Source organism: Lampetra planeri, chromosome 55 (assembly GCF_965212315.1).
Source record: "Lampetra planeri chromosome 55, kcLamPlan1.2.h2, whole genome shotgun sequence".
In the NCBI taxonomy this organism is placed as follows: domain Eukaryota; kingdom Metazoa; phylum Chordata; class Hyperoartia; order Petromyzontiformes; family Petromyzontidae; genus Lampetra; species Lampetra planeri.
The window spans coordinates 3,576,305-3,590,580 of record NC_136161.1 but is presented as its reverse complement, the minus strand read 5'-3'; positions in this window follow the sequence as shown (position 1 = coordinate 3,590,580).

The following is a 14,276-nucleotide window of genomic DNA, read 5'->3' as shown; positions in this document are numbered from 1 at the left end:
GGAGATCCTGACGCATGGGCAACCCAGGATTTCCAGAATAACCTGCCCGGGCTTTGCGCCAACAAGAGGTGCAAAAATGGGGAGATTACACTTTCTACTGGCAAGGAATACAGCAGAACGAACCAAGGCAACACGGGGTTCGCCATCAAAAACACACTCCTTGGCATGATAGAACCACCGACTTCAGGCTCCGAGCGGATTCTGCTCATGAGACTGCTCACTGTTTCTGGCCATGTAAACATCCTGAGTGTCTACGCCCCAACACTCTATCAAGAGCTTCACAATGTTATTATCAAAATCCCCAGCTCTGAGCAAGTGTTTCTGTTGGGAGACTTCAATGCAAGGGTTGGGGCTGACCAGGACGCGTGGCCCGCATGCCTTGGCTATCATGGCATTGGAAAGATGAATGCCATTAGCCAAAGACTACTGGAGCGTTGATCATACCATAATCTCTGTATGACATCTTCATTTTTTCTCACTAAACCTTGCCATAAAGTATCATGGAGACATCCAAGATATCTTAATTGGCAAAGACTGGACCTCATCATCACCCGACGAGTCCTCCTCAACTCCGTTCTCATCACACGCAGCTACCACAGTGCAGTCTGTGACACTGATCCAGTGTCACAGACTGCACTGTGTAGACCTAGGGTAACTCAAAAGGGTAGAGGTAGTACCTTAGTTTTCTGGTAGCTGCACTCAATTTTTCAGTGGACGGAAACACTGGTCCTCATCCATCTCCTAAATCTCTCACGTTTGGCTCCTAGTGCCACACCCCGGTAAACCGCTTCAGCTGGCGGGCTAAACAACGTGAGGGGGTGATGTCAACACTGCATCGCTGGGCGAATGAACTCCCACGACGGAGTCACCGGCCAGGGCGGAAGGGTCTCGTTAGGACCCAACGGCCAAGTGTTCGGGACTAAGGCGCGCCACTTCGTTACTGTGGACTGCGGCTGTGGCCTACCAGCCGTGGTTTGAAATAGCAGGGAAGGTGGATCTCTTCAGCCTTGGAAGGCCGTCTACCTAGGAGAAGGGAACTCTGATGTAAAACCTACAGCCCGAGGACCTCGCTGTCACCGTCAAATAAACTTAAAGTTTATTTTGGTGAGTGGGGGAGTGAGTGGGTGGCTGGGTGAGTGGGTGGCTGGGTGAGTGGGTGGCTGGGTGAGTGGGTGGCTGGGTGAGTGGGTGGCTGGGTGAGTGGGGAAGTGAGTGGGTGGCTGGGTGAGTGGGTGGCTGGGTGAGTGCTTGGCTCTTTAGGTGCAATATGCTACACACTGTTGTATCCTAAGCCTTCTTCCATCATTGATATATAATGAATGAAAACACACCAAGAAGCAGCAGGCTGCAAAACACCAGGTGTTGTTGAGTAATGAACGGGAGGAGGGCTAGGATGGCAGAATTTGCAACCTTGCTTCAAGGAAAGATAAGGCCTAATGAACGGGCATACGTCACCCGTGCAAGGGCAGAGACAGTGGGAGAGTCAGCCAGACAGTTAAGGCAAAAAGCCCAACCATCTATGACCTCAGCACATGGGCGAATAATGGGGCAGTGTCGACTCGAAGGCAATAAAGGAAGCAGAGGCGCCTTTGTCTGGATCACGGCCACAGAAGGCCGGGGGTCATCACTGATTGTGTGTTAGGGATTTCGAGCTAATTGGAACACGTGCACACAGGGAGGAGAAATACGCCTTGTTCTCCTGCAGCTGAGGGAGCAAACCAAAAAATAAAGCCAAGGAATTAAATTATTAAATAAGTGGGTCAGCTCAAGGCTGTGTACACACGTGAGGGGGCCTTGTCCTGAAATTAATCACACTCCCAGAGCAGAAGGTTGGATGACCACAGTGAGACGAATAAGAGTGTTGTGCATCTCTCAAGGATGCGGGCTCAGCTGAACAGCGAGGCTGCGGGGGTCACCAGAAGTTCGTGTTCGCCTAGTTAAGTCAAAAAGCTCAATAATTCTGTATTGCTATTAAAGTCACGTTAAAGTCGGAATTTAACAACAGGGTAGGCTAAAGTTATTGATACAACTCGACCCGAAGCATAACGGGATGAATCACCACCAGGTCGAATATAAAATACATAATAAAAGAGCGATGTTAAACCCAGGGTCGGAGAGAAAGGGGGATCCCGGCCGTCTTTGTATCCCCGCAGCGCGGGATAGGAGTGTATACGCTCGGGGAAACACCTCCACTTGAGTCAAGCACCACGATGGGAAATGACAGACCTTAGGTTACATACAGAATCATAACTGTGAAATGGTAAGGGACAAATGTTAAAACTTTTAATCATTTCTTTGTGCGTCAGCGAGGGTCGGAGGGAGTGTGCCCCTCCCTCCAGGTGGTGCAACACGGACAAAGGTGCCTATGAGACGATTTGTAACGTCTGTGTTTTGGTTCATGAAGAAGGCCAAACAAGAGATAATATCGCACCCAGACAGAGAGACGACCTCGAGGCAATTTGTAACACCTGATTGTTTGCTCGTGGATTTTATGGAGGGAATATGACAACGGAATATACCGTGGGTGAAGCACACAAGGACATACGGACGTACGGACACACACATGAACACACCTACCTACGGACAGATCCTGACACAGTAAATCAAAAGAAACCCCGCCTTGTGGGCAGGGTCCAAAGGGATTTTTCGGCATAAAAGAAAGGACCCTGAGCATTGGAAATCAGTTCGACCAGGAGGGTCAACTCATCAGCCGAGTTCGACCAGTGGGTCGGCTCAGGAGCTCGACCGGGAGGGTCGGCTCAGGAGTTCGACCGGGAGGGTCGACTCAGGAGCGAGCTGCGACCAGCGGGTCGGCTCGACTCATCTTCAGCTCGACCGGGAGGGTCGACTCAGGAGCGAGCTGCGACCAGCGGGTCGGCTCGACTCTTCAGCTCGTCTGGGACTCAGCCGAGTTCAGCCGGCTCTCGGGGCTCGACTCAAGCGGCTCCCCATCTCCTCTGCAGGCGGGCAAGACCCGCTTGACAGCTCAACTCGGCCTGCGTGGGTCAACCTCTGCCGAGTCGGAGGTCTCTGCTGCAGCTGATAATCGCGGTTTGGCGACGAGGCGACGACCCAACACTGCACGCTGCGAGCGAGCTGTGGGCGCCACCTACCGACCGGGTTCCGAACTACGACAGCGTATCAACAGGCATCCAAACCAATTCAACACGGCGACAGGAGAGCGACTGATACGTATGACGCGCACCGCCCCCTCACCACACGACCACCAGGCGTCTGATTGACATAAAGAACCGACTCCGAACATTGACTATTCAAGACCACTCTTACCACTCAAACACACTCGAACCCATAAGCCATCCGTGGCTGTGAAGAAAACACTCGAGACCGAGTGATGGCCATCCGTCGTTTATAAGAGTATTCGTAATTTTTATCTTTAATATTTAGTGGGCTGTACTCTTAATCGCATAAATTCCCAACAGATCCATCAATACGAATTGATTCTTGGCACCTCCTTCCGCCGAGCCACGCTCACGTGGGGAGTGGTGGCCCACCAGATCCTTATCAGGTGATCTGGTCCCCAATTAGTAAACTTGATAAGATAACGATCTTCGGAAAAGGAGCACCGTCGCAGGCCCTTACTCCGAGCTATTCTGTTGTCAGATAACCTGCCGATGTATCTGTTGAGATTGGTGCCTTTAAGAATAATAACTGTTTTTGATTGTGTTTTTTTATCGCCGTATAATCTTTCAAGTATCTTTCAGTCATAATCGCCGCACGTACTCGCATCCTCTACAGAATATTCAACTGTCCCGTGACCCAAGGTGCTAACAACGTGATAAGGGTTGCGTATGATCAATAAGGAGGGCGGTACTGCGTGAACAATATTGAGTATAATCATTCATTAAAGTTAAGGTTTTTCTTAGCATAGTATTTGCATGTTTTAACGACTCTCTCTCACTAACAACCATCGCGTTATGCGGGATCCATGTGCCGTTGTCAAAGTGAAATCAGACAATCATTGATGATACTGTATTGATGCCGTGTTGACGTTCCGGGATTGAGAGTTCGCATACTATATCATAGTTGAGGTTGAATTAGTAATAAATTGATTAATACAGAAGTGGTTGTGTGATTCCTTCCTGAAATCTATGCATAAGATCTGCTTCTGCGTTGAGATCTGAACTTGGTGACCTTAATAAACACACTAATACATACTCAATAAATGTTAAAGCGATAACGGGGTGAACCGGGGACCTAAAATATAAGCGAGAATGAGACGAACCTAGACAACGATGCCGAGTTAATCTAAGTTAATCTTGCATACTTACACCACACCTGCATAACTGCATACGATTAATTGCCTTATTCCGATCGATAACCCACCCTCGTCACCGAGGCGGGGTCTGGTTATCATAACGACTTGCATTATCATAATTACACCCACTCGCATAATTACTACGATTACCTCTCGAATTGGCATAATTAAATGTGCATAATTACATAAATTAATATATTTCCGGATAATTACACATTTGGCAAAATTTCAGTTGATTATTATTATTTTCACTGAATATTCATAACCCACATATACAACATAATAATTTCACCCACGCACGCATACAACATATCAAAATTTTCATAACCAACATATACAACAACACGTAGAGTCAACACATTGCTACCACTGCAAAGAAATTGCAACGAGCAGCCAGCAAATCAAGTGGCAAAAATAATTGCTGAGATTGTGCGAAAAGGAAATTGTAAGATGTTATTGATAACTTTGCAATGAAAAGAAAATCTCAAAGTTCATCTCGAGTGATAATTTCTCTTTCAACTTATGAAAATAATCGATTACCATTTGCACGACTCTGCCCCTTTGTATTTATCCTTGCTATATACAGTGGGTGGCTGAGTGAGTGAGTGATTGGGGGAGTGGGTGGCTGGGTGAGTGAGTGGCTGGGTGAGTGGGGGAGTGAGTGGGTGGCTGGGTGAGTGGGTGGCTGGGTGGCTGGGTGAGTGGGTGGCTGGGTGAGTGGGGGAGTGAGTGGGTGGCTGGGTGAGTGGGTGGCTGGGTGGCTGGGTGAGTGGGTGGCTGGGTGAGTGGGGGAGTGAGTGGGTGGCTGGGTGAGTGGGTGGGCTGGTTGGCTGGGTGAGTGGGTGGCTGGGTGAGTGGGGGAGTGAGTGGGTGGCTGAGTGAGTGGGTGGCTGGGTGGCTGGGTGAGTGGGTGGCTGGGTGAGTGGAGGAGTGAGTGGGTGGCTGGGTGAGTGGGTGGCTGGGTGAGTGGGTGGCTGGGTGAGTGGTTGGCTGGGTGAGTGGGAGAGTGAATAGGCCCTCGTCACACTGCCTACTGTGGTCTATTGTATAATACGGCCCTGCGTTGATGACTAAATGTGGGAGAAGGGAAAAAACGGATGACCCGGAGAAAATATCCACGCGACCACGGGGAGAGAGACGCAGACTCCAACTATACAGCAGCAGCAGCAGGCGTCATCTGGGTCGGTATTGAACCCACGATCTCCAGGCCACCTCAGGGGTCACCGCTCTCCATGCGAGAGCGGTGACCCCGTTCAAGGTGACGGCAGTTGACGCCCCGCCGCTCCGCGAGCATTCCCCACGTAACCTCAGAAGAGGAACTAGAAAATCCGACGGGGGGGGGGGGGGGGGTGGCGTCCCAACCACCACGAATGATGCCGGCTGTTATTTAAGAGCCCGCGCCAACGGGAAGGACTCCATCGCAACCCCTCTTGGTGACTCGCCATCATCACCATCAACAGCAGCATCAGCAGCATCGGTTGTAGCATCAGCATCGTCACGATCACCACCACCACAATGGCCAAACAGCCTCGCCAGTCCACCATGGGTCAGCACCTGGGCACATTTTGGGAAAAATGTAGCGAAGAGCATTCCTCTGAGCAACGGCTTGGCCACTCTGCTCATGATCGGACTTCAAGAGATCTTCAACCAAATCACCGACTGCCCCTGCAACTTTGGGGTGCCGTTCGGCTGGCTCACCATCATGGGTCCCATCGTCATCTTGGTCGTGTCCCTCGCCACCCCGTCTACGCGGTGTGCAAAGCTCCACGTGACTCCGACAGGAAGGCGCGTCTCGCGTACTACGGCGCGCTCACGTTCGTGGCCTCCGTGGCTTGGGTGTCCGTGGCGCTGCTCAACTCGGAGGCGTTGTGCTGCATCCAAGGCGGCTTCCCCAGCGACTCGCCGTGCCTCGCGGGAGGAAACGCAACGAACAACGTGTTGCTATACGAGAAGTGCATCTCGGACTCTTGGGTACGGTGATCCCAACACACCGCCTCTATTCCTATCATCAACCTCCCCCCCGCTCCTCCAACTGAGATATCCCTGCAGTGCCTGTGCATCACCTGTGTCTGTCTGTGTGCATCACCTGTGTCTGTGTGCATCACCTGTGTCTGTGTGCATCACTCCGTCTGTCTGCATAACTCTGTTTGTCTGTGCTGTCTGGGCACAGCGAGGGAGATGCTGAAGTTAATTTGCAGTTTGTGAACACGGACCTTTTGTTCCACAGATCGCTGGAGCGACCATGATGACGATTGGTGGCATCCTCTCCTCCATCATCCTTACGTTCGTCCACATCAAATGCGGACATCTCGACTCCATCAAGGACCCAAATATCCCAATGCAGTCAATTGGTGCATAGAGTAATTGGGGACCATCGCAATGACTACCGAGGGTTTCTCAGGTCGACCTCATTCCTTATCCGTAAATGTCGCCAAATCTTCCTTCGACAAAATTATTATCCTGAAGCGGAACTTTGGTGCAGGATACAACCGCATTTGCAAAATGCGATTTGTAATTCTTTGATCCTTACCCACGTAATGTCGACAGTTTCATGTTCCATGCAATGAGCGACTACAACTGCTGTGTGTTGTTGTCTTGGTGTGGTCTGGGTTTGTTGTTGTTGTCTGCGGGTACCTGCTGTGTGTTTGTGGTGTACAGGTAGCTCTGTGTGTAATGTGGCTCTCTCGAAATATTTTGGTCAAAGACAAAATCACAACAAAATGTATCTTTACCTTTTCAAGGATAAATTTAAAAAAAATCTGATTCTGCTTCGATGGATGGGTAGGTGGGTGGGTGGGTAAGTAGAGGGTAGGTAGGTGGGTGGGTAAGTAGAGGGCGCCGCGGTGTTTGCTTTGGCAGTGGCAGGTCGTGATCCGTTGACCAAATGGCAAACAAGTCCAACGACTGGTGGCTGGGAGATGTTGACTCCCTCGCCTGGTACGCAGGACGTCGTAGGTTCGATCCCGACCCTGACGACGCCTGTTACTCAATATCTGGAGTTTGTGTGCTTTATTTCTCTCACTTCCCATGGTCGCGTCGATTTTTCTCCGGGTCCACCGGTTTTTTCCTCCACATTTAGAATAAACGGCACACGTTTAGAGTATTGGGCTGACATAAATGTCCACGTGATGATGATAAGCGACTTCGTTGAGCTCTCATTTGTGGCCAGGTTGCTTCTGAAAAAGAGCTATAGTTTTGGGAAGGTAGGTGGGTGGCTAAGTAGATAGGTGGGTGAGTAGGTGGGTGGGTGAGTAGGTAGGTGGGTGGGTGAGTAGATAAGTGGCTGGTTGAGTAGGTGGGTGAGTGGGTAGGTGGGTGAGTGGGTAGGTGGCTGGGTGAGTAGGTGGGTGAGTGGGTGAGTAGGTAGGTGGGTGGGTGAGTAGATAAGTGGCTGGTTGAGTAGGTGGGTGAGTGGGTAGGTGGGTGAGTAGATAAATGGCTGGTTGAGTAGGTGGGTGAGTGGGTGAGTAGGTGGCTGGGTGAGTGGGTGGGTGGGTGAGTAGGGGGGACCAGAGGGAGCGGACAGGAGCGGGGATCCAGCCCAGGCCTCTACCCTCACCAAGGCTGCCAGCTGAAGCTTCTGTGCTGACCTCCCAGCTGAAGTTCAGCAGAGCAGATCTGCCGTGCAGACAACGCCTCTGTGGGCTGTGTGTGTAAGGATTGTGTAGAGCCATCGGCACAAGTCAAGTTCTTACTTTACACCACCTGCATATGGCTGTTATGCAGGGTGCTTCAAAAAAATGTTAACACTTCTGAGAATTTGCAACATTACCCACGAGAAATTCGCCTCCGGGCTCTGGAGACCACCTGGAGAAGATTCCAGGCACGTGTTGTTGACAATGATGGCGAACAAGTGGAGACTCTGACTTTTTGAAGCGATTAACATTACATTTGTTATCACGATACAGTAATGTAGTATCATTGTCCGTTCTTTTTTCCATTAAAAACGATAGTCCCATATAAGCGTTAACATTTTTTGAAGCACCTTGTCTTTCTCAGAGGGGGGGGGGGGGGTGACACTATTTGAGGTGCTGCTCGCATCTCCCTTGTCGCGTGCTCGTCATTATTTGCTTTGGCAGTGGCTCGTCGTGATGCGTTGACCAAATAAAAAAAGTGCGCCGACTCCGTTTATTTTCTTCCAGAAATTAGCTTAACCTCGGATGTCCACGTGGTTCATCACCCGCAGGGTCAAGGTGAAGACGGAGTAGGACACCGCAAGAATGTAAACTGAATCGCGGCTATGACAAAAATCGGACATTGGCATAACATTGATTTATAAGTATAGAAAATAAATTGGGTAAAAAACTAGTGGAAAATCAATGTATTTGTCCCCAGAAATTTATCAAATTTGATGTGCTGAATAAAAGTGGGTTAATTTGCATAAAGTTAACATCGATAGGAAGCCAGCCATTTTATTCAGCACATCAAATTGTATTAATTTCTGGGGTACCCGGTTGCGACCTTTGGGGGGAATTTTTTTATTTTCCACTTTAGAGTGCAAATAAAAGTGTGTGTATTCAAAGACTTGTTTTTTTACCTAACCTATGTTAACCGGGAAAACTATTTTAATATCTAACTGATTTCTCATCACGTAAGGCCCACTCGAGCTCTGTATCGCTTTGTCAGAAGCTACCTAACCACAAATGAGGCCAACCAAGTGGCTTATCGTGTGTAAATGTGTAATAAACCACTGCGACGACAATCTGGAACTTTTGTCTTCTTCATTGTTTATTCAGTCATTCACAGCTTGACAGCTCCGCGCTCTTCACTCTGACACGGCTGCACTCCCGTTCCCGAGCGGTTAGATATTGTCGCTCGCGCCGGCTCGCTCACGACCTCTCCCGCTCCCGCGCGCCGCTGACAGCCAGAGATCGCAAACGGGTTTTGATTCCTTACCCGTACCCGGCCGCACCAGGGTCGCAAACGGGTACCCGTACCCGGCCGTACCCGTACCCGGCCGGGTACGGGTAGGGTACTGGTATCGGGTACCCGATTGCGACCTCTGGGATAAAGACATTTTTCAGGCGCGGGTGGGTTAATTCTAGGAACTTGAATTGTGAGAAGAGACAAGACGTTGGGAAATGAGTGACAAACGGTGACTCACCAGTGACTCACGGCCTACCCGTACCCGGCCGCACCAGGGTCGCAAACGGGAACCTGTACCTGGCCGGGTACGGGTAGCCGGGTATCGGGTAGGGTACGGGTATCGGGTACCCGGTTGCGACCTTTGCTGATAGGCGGCTCGCAAGGAGGAAGCCTCCAGCCCGCCACGTGGCCGCTGGCGTTACGGAGGCGAGCGACGTGGTCCCGCTCTCTGACTCCACACACTGACCTCGAGCTCTCTTCCGCTTTCCCTTATATCCCCCGACCTACGTCACCACGCCCCGCCTATAGCCACGCCCCCCTCACAAACCTTCTAGATGGTTACTCCCCAGAGCCGTTAAGCTCCGCCCCTAACTTCGGCTCGCCCCTCTGATTGGGTGATGGCCCAGGCGGCGGAGCCTATAACACTGATCGGCGATCGTCGGTGAACTCTCTTATTACACTACCACACTACTATACACTACTATACGACTATACACTACAACACTACCACTCTACTATACATTACTAAACTACCACACTACTATACGACTATACACTACTACACATTATTACACTATACACTACTACACTACTATACACTACCACTCTACTACACACTACTATACACTTTACACTACTACATTACTATACACTACTATACACTACTACACTACTATAAACTACCACTTTACTATACATTATTGGAGCAGGTGAGCCGTGGCGGGAAAGCACCTGATTGGCCGGGGGCTGTCCAGCTTGAGGCGGGTTGCGGTAGCTATCCATTGGGGTGCAATGACCCCTCCACCGACGATGGCAACCCGTGGCGCCCATTTTTTACGCCAATCAAAAATGAGCTTATAACCCATGACTGCTGCCATCCGTGTTTCTTGGTCACGATTAGGTGGCCGAGGAGTGTCCATTTTTGCACCTCTTGTTGGCGCAAAGCCCGGGCAGGTTATTCTGGAAATCCTGGGTTGCCCATGCGTCAGGATCTCCCCCCTCGGCCTTGCCAGTGATGTCCAAATGAGTGCGTAGCACGACGTTTGGTACCAGTTTGCCTGCAATGGCTGCCGGGAATGTGCCGCAGTGCGTCACAAAACCGCCTGAGGGGCCCCACTCGTGATTTTCTGTCGGGGTTTACTCCCTCAGCCATTGACTCTCCCGAGACACTCACAAGGCAGTGAGAAAACCGCTTGGCCCTGGGAGGGGCCCTTACCAGGTGCTGACAGCAGGGCCAGCTGTGCCTGGGACTCGCGCAAGGCAGGGTCGTCACTACCCGCTACCAGATTATATGTATTACATGGAATCGGAGTCTCCCCGGCCGCCTTTGTCTTCCAAAATTTTGACACAACACATTGTAGTCATAAAATACCTATGAATGGTGTCTTCATTCGAGAAAACAAACACCGCTAAGAAAGAGAAGAGAATGCAAACAAAAACTTAAACTGTGATGGAAAACAGCCAGTCAAAGGTCAAAAAGGGGGGGGGGGCAACCAGGAGGCTGCGGCCATGGAAGAAGAACGGTGACAGAGGGCCTTTGTTCTGTTTATTATCTCGCAAGAGACGCGCAGACGGGAGAGATTTTCACATATAACCAAAGACACAGATCATGCACCACTGCGATCTCTACATTGGGTGAAACTTAACATCTCTTAATGATCGACGTCTTATGCATCAGATATAATTTATTTACGATGTACTTACAAAAAAATCCGCAGATTACGTCATGGATCACCTTATTGTTTCGGAAAACAAATATGAGCTAAGATCTTCGCTCATTTACCAGCTTCGCATTCCGAATTGCCGTACAAACACTGGAGAAAGGGCCTGTGCTACAGATGCCCCCAGGGTCTGGAATGCTATCGCAAATAAACTCCAACTTGGATCGTTACCAACAAGACGATCACTCAAAAATGCTCTGAAGGAGTCGTACAACCATAGCTGCCACTGCTATCCTGTGGCCTGAAATCAAAAATATAGCTATAGATGACCGACGCATGAACTTATTATGTATTTTGATTATAGTGTACTGCTACTGCTACTGTTAATCTGGCTGTTATGGATTCGTTAAGCCTTCAATGCCTGTACCGGGGGAATTACCATATGGTACAGATACAATGGGAAGCTGATCGATGCCCGGGTGTAGTCAAGGGATGGCTCCCTATTGCCCAACCACGTTATGTATGCCGATGCTCTGGTGATTGCTGCTCACTCAGAGCAGGAGTTGGAGGCACTGTTGCTGAACCTGGAGCTTGCCACTAAGAGCTGGGGCCTTACCATCAGCCCCATCAAAACTAAGCACCTGCCTGGGTATTTTGTATCATCGGACAATGACCCCCACTATTCACAATTGCTGATGCGGCAGTTGTGGAGATATTGGAGAGATTCCCATACCTGGCCAGTGTGCTCATGACCGGCTCTGGTTTAACAGCAGAGGTCTCACTCCAAATCAGTCGAGAGCTGTTATCTTTTCCTCGGCTGCATTACGCTGTGTGGAAGCTACCTGGTCTCTCGCTCTGCATGGAGCTCCAGGTCTTCCCGGCCACGGTAATTCCCTCCCTTTTCTACGCTTGTGTAGTGTTGTAAAGGGACGGACTTGTAAACTTGTTAATGGCACACACTGTTTAATGTCTTAATACACAGTCCCTCTCATACAAAGTGGTATATGGTCCCCTCACCCGTTACCCTGGGAAGGTACAGCCTCCTGGCCCTGCACAGCTCACACTCACTCTTCGCTCCTATTCTACGAAGGTACAGCCTTCGGACTTGCTGTCTATCTAATATTCCCGCTAGCCTAGCGTCCTCCGGCTGGGACCTAGGGGAGGCACACTGACTCGCCGCTGGCCCGGCGGGTCCCTGACCTCTGGTCGCTCAAGACCTTCGCCCTCACAAGGGCGGGAAGGCTGGGAGCCAGGGTCCTATCCAGGACCTATCTCCCCTGATCACTGGTTACACTGAGCCCCAGCCCTGACAAGGGCTGGAAGGCTTGGTCCAGGGTCCTAACTGTCTTCAGCCGACTTGAGTCTTCGTGTAGCAGAACTTAACAAGAGCTCTCAGCGCTCCGGCTTTTATACCTGTTCGTGGCCGGGTTTACCAATCCCTGGCCACCTCTTGGACCCCTCCGATTGATCCTTTCCAATCTGGCGTTTGGATCCTACCTCACCCCATTTGACCCTAACCGTTAGATTGAGCGGGAAAACCTTGTTTACTAACTGCTCTCTCACAGCTTGCGAACAGCGAGTAGTTATCGCCACTACACTTGTGAAACGTGCACTCCCCTAATGGAACATCTTCAACGGTTAAAAACATTTAGGCTGGCCTGCTAACGATCCATCCTGGGTTTAACCATATGTGTGTGTTCGTCTAAGTCGATGTGTTTCTATGTGTGTGGGTCGATGTCTGTGTGTAAGTCCATGTGTGTGTCTGCCGGGTACTTACAGCTAGTATCTTTATACACATACGTGAAATAAGTTACCTGGAGTATGGAAGGCAAGGACTTCAATTAAGGGGTTTACAAACATTACATTGATGCCATACTGAGATAGTAACAGGCACGTGCTTATTTCCCGCGCCCCATACAGTTATTGAGGGGTTGCGTAATCAGAGGGGAGGCTGAGCTCGACGCTGCCTCCCTTCTCGTTTCTTGCTGTATTTGCTGCAGAACTCCGCAAAAATGGCGATTTTGACGATAAAAAATGATTGGAATCGTACAGAAATTATATCTATAACACAGATCAGTGGCAAAATCTGAATATTTATTTTTGATTAATCCTTTTTTCCAACAGCTATTTTAATTGGCATATGATAGGTGAGGATCTGCATCCCCTGACCACACGTCCCTGAAACAAGTACGTACGCACATTAGACCCACAGACACTCAGACTCATGAGGACCAACAGACACCCACAGATTAGCACAGTGGGCTACGTACGGTCAGCCAAAGAAGTCAGACATTCCAGCAGTGGATGAATCATGGCCAATGTTCACAGTTGTAGCCAGTGTGAGCTCACCTCCGATTAACCACACACGTGCAGAGGTGAGGTATTATTGTGCACTTCCCATGCTGTCAGCTGGTAGTACCCCACACCTGTCAATAGGGGGCGGAAGAGTGACTATGGCCCAAGGGACCAACGGTAACCCCTATGGGATAGCCGATAGCGGATCCAGGGACGCAGACCCCAGGAGGAGGCTGGGGGATGACGTCACCTTCCCAAGACCTGGTGGAAGGATTTGGAACGAAGGCGTGGCCGGGGCGGAGCGAGCCACGACTCTGTATAAAAGCCGGTCCTCTGAACGGTCCCAACAGTCATTGTCCACCCGAAGATCAAGAGCCTCCTGAAGAGAAGAGCCCACGGGCAGAGCCGTACCCCTGGCAAGGGTCGGCTCCAGCTTATATACCAGTGAAGACCAACAAGCTTCACTCAAGAAGGGTTAGAATAGTCAGTGAAAGGCATATTAGTGTATCGGGTGTAAGGGGCCGTTACCCCTTTGTGTTAGGGATTATTTGTTAATAAAAATACGTGTGGCCTCAGAGAGACTCTCCTCTGCTTATTGACCCACTACACATGTATAATTGTGCACTGTAGCATCTGGACGCAGAATCTTGAGGTATACTTTGAGGTCTAGATGCTGGGTCGTCTCGTTCCAGTGTTGTAGTGGAAAGTTGTGGCAATTTCCTTCGTAGGAGACTGATAACCCCTTTCCAGAATGTTTTTTTTGGATGGGAGGGCTACAATTAGTACGAGTCTGGAGGGTGAACGTATCTGGTGTGAGCTTATCTGCAACGAATCACGTGACCTCAGCGAATCACTATGCAGAGCCACGTGCGTTTCATTATTATGATGATCGGGCGATGGTAAATGGACCCAGAGCCCCCACGTGGAGTATCTGGCATGCCCCACATAAATTTGGGGGA